This window comes from Mixophyes fleayi, chromosome 1 (assembly GCF_038048845.1).
Source record: "Mixophyes fleayi isolate aMixFle1 chromosome 1, aMixFle1.hap1, whole genome shotgun sequence".
Classification (NCBI taxonomy): Eukaryota; Metazoa; Chordata; class Amphibia; order Anura; family Limnodynastidae; genus Mixophyes; species Mixophyes fleayi.
In genome coordinates, this window is record NC_134402.1 from 460,554,818 (window position 1) to 460,568,941 (window position 14,124).

General features: G+C 40.8%; 1 long non-coding RNA gene across 1 annotated transcript; it reads left to right on the forward strand.

Moving 5' to 3' along the window:
• The first annotated feature begins 306 nt into the window (after positions 1-306).
• On the forward strand, positions 307-13,726 carry LOC142110309 (uncharacterized). The gene is made up of 3 exons (XR_012680510.1): positions 307-448; positions 12,034-12,114; positions 13,685-13,726. It is a non-coding gene; the product is annotated as an uncharacterized LOC142110309 (long non-coding RNA).
• Positions 13,727-14,124: the final 398 nt, after the last annotated feature.

Here is a 14,124-nt window from a genome sequence, read left to right on the forward strand (position 1 = left end):
GTCTGGCTGACAATGGTTATGTCATCCAAGTATGCCGGTGAACTCTGTTATTGTTGGGGAGATGTTGCCAGCAGCCAGTAGAAGGAGCTGAGAACGAGGCCCAAGAAGGTGATAAGCAGGAGTGAGGGTAATTCCAGCTTGTATAGACTGTGGAGTAATGTAGGTGTAAGCAGACAAGAAACAAGAAAGTGGGGCAAGTAATTAAGGAAAGGGTAGAGCTTGGCCTTGTTTGGGACGATATCAAAGTCATGTGATAGGACTTGTGGTTCTACTGACACCCACTGTGCTGCTGTTTCAGTGACTCCGCAGAGTGAAGACAAGACCTCCACATACTCAGCTGTCAAGAAATTCCAAAAACCATCAAAGAAGGAGACAAAATCTGCTATTACCCAGGAAAGCACAGATGGTGTAAATGCTGGAAGAAGGGAAAAGTATGTACAATATGCAGGTACGAGTATGTATCAGTGCGTCATGAATGTCATTATTATTATTATTAATTTTTATTTATAGAGCGCCACAAAGTATCCGTAGCGCCGTACAAGGACAAACAATGGCACAGTACAAGGTGAAACAGCACAGTACAAGTAACAGTAAGCACTATAACTCTGGGGACTCAGGCACAGCATGAAAGAGAGGGAGGGAGGGGAAAAGTGAGTACAGGCAGGTAACTATGGCCCAAGAGGGTGGGCACGGATGACAGGTTGAGAGTCACTGAGGGGAGCGGAGAGAAGCGAGAGGAGACAGGGCAGAGGGACCGAGAGGAGGTGAACTGAGTAGCTGGAGAGCGCAGTTAAAAGTGATGGAAACAGAAGGTAGGAGAGCCCTGCTCAAAGGAGCGAACAATCTAAAGGGAGGGTAAGATAGACAGACACATGGATGAGACGGAGAGACGGGAGAAACGGAGACGGAGTCGAGGAAGGGGGAGAAAGGAAGAAGGGATGAGAAAGAGAGGTAGCCGACCGGTGGGAGTTTAGGCATGAGACTGGAAGGCTTTAAGGAAAAGGTGGGTTTTTAATGTTCGTTTGAAAGAGGACAGATTAGGGGAAGTTCTGATGGAGCGGGGGAGCTTGTCATCTGAGGTCTCCTTCTAATGGGAGGAGCTGAGCAGACAAGGTGTGAGGCACTACCTCACACCTTGTCCTCCCCTCTCCCCTCCTGTCTCCATACCTATTCTTCTGCTCCGTCTTTACTCCATATGTCTGCCCGGGAGTTTCTGAAGTACTGGTACTTAGTGTTTATTGTTCTGTACTGTTTCACCCTGTATAGTCTACTGTTTGTACTATGTACGGCGCCGCGGAAACCTTGTGGCGCCTAACAAATAAATGATAATAATAATACCTGTAGGGACTAATGTGAGTGTGTTCTCTGTACTGAATTAGTAGCGCTATATAAATAGCTGCTGATGATGCTGATGATTGTAGCAGCTCAATAAAAACATCTCCTTGTCACGTTACTAACATCTTATTCATTAGTAAATAACTTCTGTGTTACAAGATAATGTTATCTGTTGTTTAAGTGGCGTGTGCCATTGATTACCACAACAATTTACTTATTGGGGTCAATTAAGGCTTCGTCACATACGCTGCTGCTATATAACAGTGCTTTAAGAATGGTCTCTCTAAATAACTTTTAGAGGAATTTTCCTCCCTGCATCTGGTACTATATATTTATACATCTAGGTGTACAATATTATAGGTATTACACTTAAACATAAATAGAGCATCAGCAGTATTCATACAAGTATTGAGCAATCAGACATAGGTCTATATGTTACATATATAAGGGATAGGAGTCTGCTATTTATTATTACAGCATGTAGTATTCTTTCTATAATGTTATATAAATTGTTACTAGTGTAGATAGGTGTCTGCAATCTTTATCTAGTTACAATTATTGGCAGAAGTTACTTAAATAAGCTGATACATAATGTCTGTTATTAAACAAAGGTAAATGCCGGGAGACAATTACTTGCTATTGTAGCTCACAGCTAACATGTGATAGAGCTGAATGACATCTGTTTGGTCCTTTTATCTTAATAAACCCTGTGATGGGCTAATATTTGGTGAGAACAATAAATGTGACTAAATAACTGTGTAGATAACGACCATATTACATACTCAGCGCTAGATTTACTAAAGAGCGTTTTACTCAAACCGCCGCTTTTCAGTCATTTTACCGGCTGTTTTGAAACCGTCGGATGTACTAAAGCCCAAACCGCCGTCAAAATGGCCAGAAATTACATTTTCAGAACCACCACTTTACAAACCGTTATCCCGATTTTAACAATGATGACCATACAAACAGCCGGATACACTAAGTTGGGGGTTTTCAAAAATGCTGCAAAACAGCCGTCCAAACGGCCAAAATAAAAGAGGTGCTTGTGAGTGGCGAGATAGCTCAGACTGCTGCTGTTTGATCTATTTTGCCATTCAGAACACAAGAGAAAGCACCACTGACATTTAAAATATCTGGAAAATCATTATTTATTGATAAAGGGACAAAATGAATTTAATATTATCTTATGGGGATTTTTTTTTTTTTTTAAATGAACACTATTATTATATTATGTGGGTAATGTGAATATATAATATTATTAACTGATTGTTACTGGTGGATATAATTCTTTATATTGCACAATTTGTCATTACATATTGTCCAAATAATATAATAATTTAAATGATTTTATCCCCTTAATATAATGACATTTTTTTCCCCCCTTTTTATTTAATTAATTTTGCCCCTTTATCAATAAATAATGATTACCAACCTAATTTAAATGTCAGTGGAGCTTCTCTTATGTTCTGAATGGCTAAATAGTTCAAACAGCAGCTATCCTGAAGCAGGTAATAAAACTGTCCTGTCCTGTCTTTTGGTGGCGTTTTCATCCAAGCCGCCGGGGGTTTAGCTTTTTCAATCTGCCAAACATCACCAGTCATTTTAAATTGAAGTCATTGCGGTGGTTTGTACCACTAATCCACCAGCGATTCTTAGTAAATCTAGCCCTAAGAATTATCACAGCAACTACACATTAGATCTCACTTTCCCTACAGGTCTCACTTATTTATATTTCACTTTTAATCATTTACTTTAATATGAACAATAAAAGTTATTTTTTATTCTAGTGTGAGTGTATTTTTCATCCCCCATTGGATGCCAGAACCATTTCTTCTTGAGATTTCCTTTCCTCTATACCCACTTGTCAATCACAGAGAGCCTCACATAAGTAGTATTTCTCTCTTGTCTTTTGTTTGCATGTTTATTACTTATACTACAGAGAGAGCGCCCTTAATAACTGATCAATTGTTATCTATTTTTATATGAAACAATAATATATCACATTTCCTTAAGTGTGGAGGGTTTTAGTTGTATAAATGTATTCCAGAACATGGAAGGCACTTTAACATGTTTATACAGTTTATTGGTATCTGTGTAGAGTTTATTGTGTCAGGTGCTCGCAAATTCTTTGTTTAAGCATTCTGCAATATGTTGTTGTGGTAATCTACAAAATTGCAAAAAGAAAATAATTGTATCTCTTACTTTACCTTTAGTATATCCTCAGGAGAGTGTTTAAAGTGAAGCTTGAGATGTATGAAGGAGTTGAGGGCTTTGTAAGTGAGCGTGAGTAATCTGACTGGACTTCTGGAAGAAGTAGGAAGCCAGTGTAGGGATTTGCAGAGCGGTGTGGTGGGTGTGGAGTGGTGAGACTGGTAGATCAGTGTTGATGTTGCATTTAGGATGGATAGAAGCAGGGAGAGATGTGTGAGAAGGATGTCAGATATGAAGAGGTTGCAGTAATCAGGTATGTTGTTGTCTAAGATGATAGGAAGAGGGCAGAGTCCTCATTTATGGGGGAGAATAGTCTGAGGGTGGCTTGAGGAGTGTTGGAGAAGGTGGATGGGGAGCGAGATTTGGCATGAGGTGTTGTAATTTTGTATTTGAAATAGGTGAGAAGGTCAAGGACTGTGAGGGATAAAGGTAGAAAGTGCAGATGGACAGAGAAGATAAAGGAAGCACAGAGATATTGATGGTAGAAGTAGGGAGCTGAGTTGGCTGGGACTGTTTTTAAAGTATGTCAGGAGGACCCCGTGCTGGTAATCCCCCTGTTTAGTGGTAACATGTCCCAGGTTATAGCACTTCTTATTCATTTTGAAGAAGGGGGGCACTGTTTTATTTATTTATTTATTTTAAGGATTCATCAAGTTGATAATACTGACAGTGGTAGAGACATATCTATATACCCTGGATTTGAAGGTCCATGTATCTTAAGATGCTTAAAATTCAAAATATAAAGTTAAAAACAATATGTTCAGATGCAGTTTTATTATCTACGTTTGGCTGCATGGTAATGTTCACCTCTAAATGAGGCCCCTCTGTGTGTACCCACAGTCACTACTGTGCTTATTCCCATCTGCGACCACAGTGCTGATGAGTGCCCGATATCTGTATAACTACCGGTCATATAGTCCATCTAATTTACCCATATACACAACGCTCTCTGTTTCGTGTCTTGCACCATTTGATATTATGTAATTGATGACATCTTAATTATTCACTCTTTGTAGAAAATGTAACCATATCCTCGCTTTAAAAATTACATTTTATTTTGTTCAGAAACAAAATGTAAAAGAGTTTTAATTCTATATTTTGACCCGTTTTCAGTGTCTATATTTCTATGATTCTGTTAGAAATGCACAGGCTCGGTTTTCTAAAAACCGAGCCCCCCAAACATAGCAAATCCGAGTAACGAGCCGAGGCAGCTCGGTACTCTCCCGCTTCCTTAGATCTGACATCGAGGCAAAATGTCATCATCCTGTTGTCAGATCTCTGGGGTTTTGGATTCCATAAGTACCTCCCTCTCCAGGAGATCCGGCAATATTGCACACACAGGAGGGGTAGCATCGTTCTTGTCACTCGCCAGTCTCCAGTGCCATTGCTCAGACACATTATTCTGCAACACAACACATAAATCACTGACTCGTGGTGCGTTAAATTTTTTTAAAAATTTTTGGACATATTGTGTGAATGTTCATCGATATGGACCATGATCAGTCAACAGAAGAGCAGGAGCACCAACAAGCTGCTGGCACCAGTCATGATGATACTAGTCCTGCTACTAAAGCCTATGCTCAAGAACATAGTGGGTTTAAGTCATGGAAAATGAAATCCAAAATACAAGATCTTTCATTGGTAAAGAAAAAAACAACTCTAATAAAGGGAAAGTTTACTGTAGAAAAACATAAAATTGCCAACATGCCATTCTGATTCTACACAAAATAACAATAAGCATACCAGCATCAGCTAGCTCCCTCCTCTCAGCTAGATAGCAGCTGTAATCTACACTGTCATCATCCTCAGCCTCATCAGTGTGTACATCATCCTCACCCTCATCAGTGTGTACATCATCCTCACCCTCATCAGTGTACATCATCCTCACCCTCATCAGTGTGTACATCATCCTCACCCTCATCAGTGTGTACATCATCCTCACCCTCATCAGTGTGTACATCATCCTCAGCCTCATCAGTGTGTACATCATCCTCAGCCTCTCCCTCATCAGTGTGTACATCATCCTCAGCCTCATCAGTGTGTACATCATCCTAAGCCTCACCCTCATCAGTGTGTACATCATCCTCATCCTCACCCTCATCAGTGTGTACATCATCCTCAGCCTCTCCCTCATCAGTGTGTACATCATCCTAAGCCTCACCCTCATCAGTGTGTACATCATCCTAAGCCTCACCCTCATCAGTGTGTACATCATCCTAAGCCTCACCCTCATCAGTGTGTACATCATCCTCAGCCTCTCCCTCATCAGTGTGTACATCATCCTCAGCCTCACCCTCATCAGTGTGTACATCATCCTCACACAATAATAATTTATTCCCTCTGTAATCCACCATTACAGAAGTCTGTGTACTTTGATGTAATTACTGGTAAAGGCCTTCCTGGTGGAATTTGTAGTTCATTTTGATGAACATCATCCTTTTAGGAAGTAGACTACTACACGGATAGCTGACAAGGACCTTACTCACAAGCTGAAACTGACTGTACCTGCAATCAATCTGCTGTGTGACTACCTCCTGGACGTCATTGTCAAACACTTTTCTGATGCAGACCGGGCTGCCTATGACATGTTCCTCTTTGATGTTGCTGCTTATCTGATCTCCCTCAGTAAGGTTCCCGGCTGTGCTGAATGCTCAATTTGAGTACACACTGGAGGGTGGGCAGCTTAGGTATTGCAAGGCGAGTTTGTACATGGGTCTCCAAATTGTCTTTTTTTTCCTCCCAGTATGTAAAGAGACTGTCTGATGTGTCTATTTCTATGCTGCCATTAAACTAATCCTCCACCATTTTTTGGACGTTGATAGTAGGATCAGGTGGAGTTACGGCAGAGGTGCCATAAATTTTGGGTAATTCTTTTAGACCAGACCAGATATCAAATTGTTGTGCTGACTCATCTGCATCACCACTGGGTCTGTACCACTGGAGCTGTCAGCTTGCTGACCAGGAGCTCATTGCATCTTGAGATCTGGGTCAGTTGAAAAAGAAAGAGAAGACATAGCTCTTAAACCTAAGATCAAGCACAGTTGCAAAATGTAGTGATCCGATTTCAAGATGTTGATAACTCTTGGAACCTGGTGAAGCGAATAAAATATGTGGTCTAGAAGTCCGATGTACTTTGCAGAATTGCTTTTCTTCATCTCCTCCTTTAATTTCTCAAGCTGCTTTTCCAAAAATCTAATTAGGGGAATCACTGGACTCAATATAGCACTGTCTGAACTCACTTCACAAGTGACTACTTAAAATAGTTTCAGGACCCTGCAAAACACTGAAAGCATTCTCCACTGTATTGGACTAAAATACATTCCCCATCCTTTCCCACTGTCATGGCTTGTTGAGAAAGCGTGAATGGCGTTTCGCTGTTCCTCCATCCTCTGAAGTGTATAAATGGTGGACCTCCACCTTGTTACCACCTCTTGCTTCAGTTGGTGGCAGGGCAAATTTTATTCTTCTTGCAGCTGCTGCAATCTCCAACATACTGTTTCTGAATGCCAAAATGTCCCAAGAAACAAACAGTATCTCCTGCAAGTCCCTGTCATTTTTTAAAAAGTTCTGTATCACCAAGTTTATTTTGTGAGCAAAACAGGGAATGTGATGGAATACAGTCCGCTGTAATGCTCTCACAATATTGGTGGTGTTATCAGAAATCACATATCCTGAGGAGAGTCCAAGCAGGATAAGCCATGCTGCAATGAAATCCCTCAGTTTTTATAACAAGTTGTGACTGGTATGCCTCCTAGTGAAGCCAGTAATACACAGAGTAGTCAGCCTGTGAAATATCTGGCATTGTTTATTAGATGCTGCTGCTGTTTCTGCTGCTGAAGGCGAATCACCAACCCAGTGGGCCGTCACAGTCATATAATCTTTAGTTTACCTAGTTCTGCTTGTCCACATATCTGTAGTTAAGTGTACAGTGAGTAGAATGGTATTTTGTAGCCCAATAATGAATTTGTTTGTAACCTCTTGGTATAGATAAGGTATTGCTTGTCTAGTAAAATGGTGTCAAGATAGCATTTTGGAAATGGGGACACAGGACCTCTATTAACTGTCTAAAACCTGCTGCACTAATGGTGGATATTAGACGCAGATCTAATATAGTATAGTCGCCATGGCGTCTGTGATACGCTGTTCGACTGGGTGACAGCTGTCATACTTGCTTTCTCTTGCAAAGGATTGTTTAACAGTCAATTGTTCTTTCAAACTACTAGTAATCTTCTTGATCTGCTTCTTGGATGAAGATCCACCCCCAGAAGCAGGAGCAGCAGGAGCAGTGGGCTCAAGGATTCTTCTGAGTAATCCTGGATATGGGAGGAGTCATCTCACCTTAGCAACTTGGATGCAGGACTAACTCAGATTGCTAGTTAGGATATTGATGATGAAGGTGTTGGCGGTGTAGATTGCAGGTGCTGGGATCTAGCTGAGAGAAGGGAGGTAGCTGATGCTGGACTGCTTGCTGTTATTTTCTTAGCATAAGTTTCTGATTATCCCAAAAGCTTGCCATGAACTCACTTCAAATATCGTAACATGGATGTGCTTCCTAGATGGTTAAGGTCCCTACCTCTACTGACTCTGGCTTTACAAACACTACAAATGACTAGACACCTGTTGTCAGGATTTGGTTAAAAATAATTCCACACAAAAGAGGTGGATTTTTTGGTTTTATCACTGGCAAGAACTGCTTCCAGTGATATATGACTTGCCACTGTAGAGTTCATTGACAGCAGTGTCAGCTTAGCTGCCGTAAGCCCATTGATAGCTTGTTTTGTGTGGGCCCATACAAACCAAGCACTTCAGCCACAAAACTGGTAGTCCTTGTCACTGAAGTGCTTGGTTTGTTAAACTGTACATGTCCTTTTTAACATATGGGTGGGTGGGTGGGTGGTCCCAAGGACCATTCCATCTTGCACTGTTTTACACTTCATGTGTCAGAAGTAATATTGAGTCACCAATTCATATGGTGTACAGTATGATAAGGTAGACTATTTAAATGTGGACAGTATTATTATAGAGCTAGGGATATGGTTAAGGACAGGTCTAGAGATAGGGACAGGAATAGAGTTAGGGATACTACCGTCTACATTTGAATTGTCAACATAACAAATACTGTCTACATTTCAATTGTTCTCCTAATAATACTGTCTATGTCATTATATTGTCGACTTTATAACCTTGTCTAGTCTGCTACCCATCAATCATATTATGTCAATCCAACATAAGAGTAGGTGGGAGGGCCCAAGTACAATTCCAGCTTGTACCACTTTCCTTTTATGCCACTGCTGTGTGGCAATGTTTCCTAGATGTGAGGGAGGTGGGGTTGGACTACTTCTCTCCCCACAGTGCACATTCACAGTTCTACCAAATGTCCCATCGTTCACATTCACATCTTTTGAAGTACATGCTGTTAGGATTTTTAACCCATTCTCTATGCGTGTTGCTGTCATCTATCGCCCCCCTGGTCCACACCAACAATTTCTTGAACACTTCTCTGCATGGCTCCCTCACTTCTTATCTACTGATATCCCCACCATCATCATGGGTGATTTCAACATCCCTATTTCTAATCCACGTTTCAATGCTGCTTCCAAACTACTCTCTCTAACCTCCTCACTTGACCTCTCCCAGTGGATTGAATCCGCTACTCATCAGGATGGCCACTGTCTTAATCTTGTTTTCTCTAGACTATGCTCAGTTTTTAATTTCCTTAACACACCCTTCCCCCTCTCGGATCATCATCTTATTAGTTACTCGCTCACTCCCAGTTCTTTAACCTTCCTGGTGTCAAACTCTTCCAAGCCTCCTCATACCCACAGAAATATCAACGCTATTGATTTAAAAGAGTTTTCCACCTCACTCCAACACCTTCTCTCCCCAATTTCTACATTCTCCTCCGCTGATATTGCAGATGATCATTTTCACCATACCCTAGCAACTGTCCTTGATCAAGTGGCTCCAGCGACTCTTCATACTCCACGTATACTTTGTTGTCATACTAACGTAGCAAGAAATCTACAAAAACTTTCTCGTAAAGCTGAACGTCACTGGTGTAAATCTTGCACCTTTAATGATTTCATCACACATACCGCTATCTACCACTCCTACAGAAATGCTCTGGACACTACTAAACAAACATACTTCCAATCTCTCATCTATGCTCAGGCTTCTAACCCCAAACGCCTTTTTAGCACATTTAATACATCTCTTCTCAATCCTCCCACCCCAAATCCTCTGTCGAAGTCGTATAATTGGATGAACGAAAGTATATTGGTTAATATTGTTTTGCCGTGCGATTGCGATCCGTACGCCACGTAACAAAGATCCGTACGCCACATAACACGTGGCGTGGTGCGATCGCACGGTAAAATACGCACGCACACACTCGCATTACAACATTTAGTTATTTATATAATTCATATTCATATTGGATCCATTACACAGTAATTTATAAGCAGACAGTATTTGGTTTATTATTAGTTTATATATTATGATTATATGTACACTTCAGTGTTATCTAAGGTTCAGGTTATGGGAAATGTTTCATGTCTGATATAATACTAATCCCCTATTCATCAGCAGCTGTCCGGTTCCATCGCCGAAGAGATCGCATATTGCATACTCTAGTTATTGATTTTAGGGAATAAATAGCCAGAGTGATATCAGAATGTGAAATGCTAATGAATTCATTGTAACTGGAGCACATCCCCTGGAGAGACGACCCCCACCTTTGGATTCCTTAGATTGAATCAGCCTATGACCTGTTTACCCTGGAACCACCCTTGTCTGGACCTATAGAAGCAAGCTACGTCATCTCTATTGTTCACTCTATAACACTGACTGCATATATATCATAGCTGCACCCCCACCAGCCTCAGTCTTCACTGATCACAGTATTCAAAGATGAATCACTGTCCAGGGGTGCCCGTGGTTAGCGCAGCGAGTGCATGCGATAAGAGCGCGGTATGTATGTAACTTTTGGTATAGGCTGTACTGTATCATAATATAATAATGTATTGAATTGTTGACTATTTACATCTGCTAAAATAAATCACTTTGTGCGTTAGAAACACAATATAATCGCCTATGCAATGCTTATTTGAAAACAATAGAATTACTTTAATACCTCCGACTGCCAGTGCCCAGGATCTTGCTTCCTATTTCAAGGACAAGATTAATAAGATCAGACTTGAAATGGTATCATCTCCCTCGATTAGCAATCAGCTCAATTCCTTCTCAGCATCCTCAGCCTCTACATGAACTTTATATTTACATCATGCTGCCTACATCAAAAAATTATTTCCAGAATACACACATATCTCACACAAGACACTGCAAAAACTTTAATTCATGCACTCATCATCTCCCGCATTGACTGTTGTAATTCCCTCCTTACTGGTCTTCCCAAAAACAGACTCGAGCCTCTACAATCTATTTTGCATGCAGCGACTAGATTGATTTTCCTAGCAAATCATTTTACCACTGCTGAGCCACTCTGTATGTCTCTACATTGGTTACCTGTTTTTCAACCAATCCAATATAAAGTTTTTCTACTAACATACTGCACCGACATACATCTCCTCACTTAAAATATCTCCCATCTCGACACCTCCGTTCTGCACAAGATCTGCGTCTCTCTTCCACTCTCATCACATCCTCCCATTCCCGGTTACAGGACTTTTTTCGGGCTGCACCCACTTTGTGGAATTCCCTCCCTCGCACAGTAAGACTTTCCTGTAGTCCTCAAACCTTCAAGCGTTCTCTGAAAACCCACCTCTTCAGACAAGCTTATAAAATTCCCTCTTAATCTCCCTGGGTTACCCTATAACCACCCTCTACACAGCTATACAAGACAACTATCCTCTTTCCAACATTGATGTGTGACTGAGCAAACAGCCCACTAAATACTTTTTCCTTTGCATTCCAGCTGGACAAATATTCAATATGATGTAGCATTTACCCGTGTGTATCAAACTATTGTCCCATAGATTGTAAGCTTGCGAGCAGGGTTCTCTTACCTCTCTGTCTGTATGTATTACCCAGTATTGTTTTATTACTGTTTGTTCCCAATTGTAAAGCGCTACGGAATCTGCTGGCGCTATATAAATAAGTGATGATGATGATAATGATATATTTGTGCTTTAAACTGACGTGTGTTTGTGCCGTTGCTCTGTCACTTAGTATCCAGGCAGCTCGCTGCAGTCTTTCGCCAAAACTGGATGAAAATAATATTGTCAGCTGTGAGGTGGTCAAAATTGGAAATGACTGAAAATTAATGTTATTGAGGTTAATAATAATGTAGGGGAAAAAATGCCACATAATGTGATTTTAGCAATTTTTGTAAAATAATACAGATCCAAAAATAAAACCAAGACAAAAACACAGGATCAGTGCACATCCCCAGTATCTATGAACTTCCCACGTTCTAGAGAAGAGTCACATCCTCTGTATGTGATATAACTGTATTTTATACTGTTCCAGGCAGGAGATCGATTGTCTTACTGGTCCCCACCGTGATCGCATTTACTCTGCTCATCTCCACCATCTGCCTGGGTGCGACATGTAAGTACACAGCATTTATTATGCAGAGGGGATAAGAAATTATATTAAATTGCTGACTAAATTGATGACATCAGTAACCTGTGAATAATTTTAAATGGATGTGATTTAAAAAGTACTAAAATAATAAGAAAACTCTAAAATCAGCAACTATACAACATGTTAATAACAATGATTCAGTGTACACATATACAGAATGCTGGGGCCTAACAATGTTCCCTATATCTTATTGTTTTCTACAATTACATTTTAAATAATCACCCTGACATTCTCCTCCTCATTACTTTGTGTAGCAGATAATCACATGTTCTACGTGCGCTGGATGTGCAGTACACAAGGCTTTTGATTAGCACCCACGAGCCTTTGCCAGCGGACACCACAATGTGCGTCTATTTATTGTTCTTGGGAGACACTGCTGCATCCTAAATGTACGACCGGGTGTAAATGTCACATGACCTCCCTTAGGACTGTTGTATCATCCCCTTCATTAAATAAACATTTATGTTTTTCTCTTAAAACACTGCTCAGTGTAGCTTTATTCATATAGCTCATGAGACATCAAAGAGTAAATGTATCAAACCTTCTAAACATGAAAAGTGGAGGTGTTGCCCATAGCAACCAATCATATTCTAGGTATCACTAATCTAGTACAGTCTAGAATATGTTACCTATAATCTGACTAGTTGCTATGGACAACACCTATACTTTTCCTGTTTAGAAGGTTTGATAGATTTACCCCCAGGACTGTCTCTATTACAGGTGACGCTTGTGTGTGTTTGAATCTTTTCTACTGAAATGTAAACAGAAGGGGTAAGATGAGCGACATTAGCGGTGTAGAGCGAGAGCCAATCTCCTCCAGCGCTGACCTGGTGCAAGGTGAGATGTTTTAGTAAAGCAGAAATGACTCCTCCATAAAGCATGAAACGCTGCTAATCCGTCCCCCTCTCCTCCGCTTTACATCTTCACCGACAGTGGAGATCTCTTTTTACAATTATCTGGAGGATTAGGTGCATTGGTCACATGCTCCATATATTACATCATCCAACGTCTCCCATTGGGCAAAAGCAACTTCTACCATTACACAAAATCCTCCATAAACATTGGTTAAAGGCCGCACACATTAAGGAGTTAATAAACCATCACTATCAGTGTTCTGGTTATTGATATAAGATGATAATGATCTCTCTGCTCTGGTCACACGGGTGCAGACTGATATTTATTGGCAGATTCCCATTAGATTGCACCAGGTGTCAGCAGATGTCAGTAAGGAGGATAATCCTCACGTTGTCTCTTAACCAGAACGTTGGTTTATTGAACCCAGGATACAGGTTTGTGTACATAGTAAATAAGTGGAATCAGGATAAATACACAAGGAGTTAATCCCTGCTTGTCCATGCAGCACTATGGTAAACATGCAGTAAAGAACCAGCATTGCACATATAGACATTTTAGCAGACTGCATGGCGCATGCGCAGGAGACACCCCAGACGGCGCCGTAGACCTGGTACCTGACAACTGGAGACAACACGCAGCTCCCATCTATCTCAATAATTTTTCTGTGTATGTTACTTAGGGCAATATGGAGCAACGTGTGTCCATAACGCTTCCATTATCGGTAAGTGATTTTTTTTTATCAGTCTCTATTACATGTTATTTTACTATTATTTGAAGAGATAAAAATTCAAACCATATTTACATTCTGCTCTCCAGGGCCCACTACTCACTGCCCACCCCCACCTACTGTGATGTGCAATACTACACAAGGTAATTAGGAGGGAATGTTATACACACAAATATGAGCATTGACCTCCTCCTACAGTCACTGTGAGGAGCACTGCTGCTGCTTACAGGCATTTGGATATCTTGGTAATGATGACTTTTCATTTTTTCAAAGAAATAAAAAAAATATTAAACTGAGCGTCCCCTTCCCTCCGACCCCTTCGCTAACCAGTAACAGCACAATACAGCTGGTTTCCAGTAAAATAGGGGAACAACGAGCAAAGGGTCCAACTG